Source organism: Panthera pardus, unplaced genomic scaffold, assembly GCF_024362965.1.
Source record: "Panthera pardus isolate Hobbes unplaced genomic scaffold, ASM2436296v1 HiC_scaffold_8, whole genome shotgun sequence".
Classification (NCBI taxonomy): domain Eukaryota; kingdom Metazoa; phylum Chordata; class Mammalia; order Carnivora; family Felidae; genus Panthera; species Panthera pardus.
The window spans coordinates 25,407,295-25,409,290 of record NW_026527013.1 but is presented as its reverse complement, the minus strand read 5'-3'; positions in this window follow the sequence as shown (position 1 = coordinate 25,409,290).

Below are 1,996 nucleotides of genomic sequence, written 5' to 3'. Positions count from 1 at the left end.
AAATAAATAAACATTAAAAAAAAAATTAAAAAAAAAAAAATCAAGGAAATACTGAGCATCTGTTGCTAATTGAAGGAGACTAAAGAGACAGACCTGAAAGCAATGTGTGATTCTGAACTGTATCCTTTTGCTGTAAAGGATGTCATTTGGGACAATGGTGAAACTTGAATGGAGTTTGATGGTTAAATGATAGTGATATGTCAGTGTTAACTTCCTGACTTTGATGCTTTTCCTGTGATTATGTAGGAGAATATCCTTGCTTGCAGGAAAACACTCTGAAGTATACAGGGGTGATGAAGCATCATATCAGCAACTACTCTCAAATGACTGGAGAGAAATTTTGTACTGTACTTGCAACTTTTCTGGAGATCTGAGATTGTTTCAAAATTAAGTAGAAAACATTAAAAATTAAAATGAAAACTGGTAATAGTTATAATCATGAATAGGCCAGTGGCATGATACATTACTAAATTGCTTATTTTTTCCTTAAATTTTTTCAAATTCTAAAGAGAGATGATTAAGTAAATAGGTATCATGGCTAATAGAAGAAACTGTGGGTAAGGGACAAGACTTTGGGGCACTCGAAGTAAGATATTCCAGAGATCATTTCTGCTCTTTTCTGCCCCTGTCCCCTAAACAGTGTCTGCTTTAATGGGGACCCAGACACTGCTGAGAATTCCCAAGTAGTACTTATGTGGAAGGAGTCATCAGTAACCATGACAGCTACCTTATCTGATTATAACCTTTGAGAAATATATATTTTTAAGGCAATTCCATTAATATCTGAGTTGTTGGATTTCTGGAATAATGTTATTTCCAGGTATCTTCTAGCACCCAAATGACCTCACTTATTTAGGTTATGTGTATGAGGTATATAACAATAATGTTTACTATTCTAGATAAAGTTAGCCCTTAAAGTATTTTTAGAATCTTTACCATTTTACGTTTAATGTTGCCAATTTTCATTAGTACTTTACCTTCTCATTCTCAGAACTGTATTTTAATTCTAAGGTAATTCAGTTTGTTGTATACTTGCTCATTTGTTTATATGATTAAAAATACAATTTGAAAGTGACAAACTCTCTTTCATCTATATTCTCTTCTTAGTTAATGATGTAATCATCCATCTGGTCACCTAAGCTAGAAATATGGGATCACGTTAACTTCCTCTCTCCACACACGCATACACACACATACACACACACACACACACACACACACACCTACATCTGATTGGCCTTAAGTTATGTTGCTTTTCTTTTTTTAAAAAAAAAATTTTTTTTAATGTTTTATTTTATTTTTGAGACAGAGAGAGAGCATGAGCGGGGGAGGGTTAGAGAGAGAGGGAGACACAGAATCCAAAGCAGGCTCCAGGCTCTGAGCTGTCAGCACAGAGCCTGACGCGGGGCTCAAACTCACAGACGGTGAGATCATGACCTGAGCCGAAGTCAGAAGCTCAACCGACTGAGCCACCCAGGCGCCCCTATGTTGCTTTTCTTAAAACATCTCTGCCTCTGGGGCACCTGGGTGGCTCAGTCGGTTAAGCGGCAGACTTCAGCTCAGGTCATGATTTCTCAGTCCGTGAGTTTGAGCCCCGTGTTGGGCTCTGTGCTGACAGCTCAGAGCCTGGAGCCTGTTTCGGATTCTGTGTCTCCCTCTCTCTGACCCTCCCCCGTCCATGCTCTGTCTCTCTGTCTCAAAAATAAATAAACGTTAAAAAAAAAATCTCTGCCTCAAGACATCTCTGAAAAGCCTTCATAGTAACATTGACAATGGTAATAAATTATAAAACACACTTTCATGTTTACTATGTATTGGGCACTGTTTCAGGACTTTGCAAGCTATCTCATTTGATCCTCAATTAGGTACCATAATTATCCCCATTTTATTATACAGGAAACTGAGCACAGAGTGGCCAAGTTACGTGCCAATATCACACAACTAAAAAGAGGAGGTACTGGAATTTGGACCCAGATAGTTTGATACAGGAGTTGGG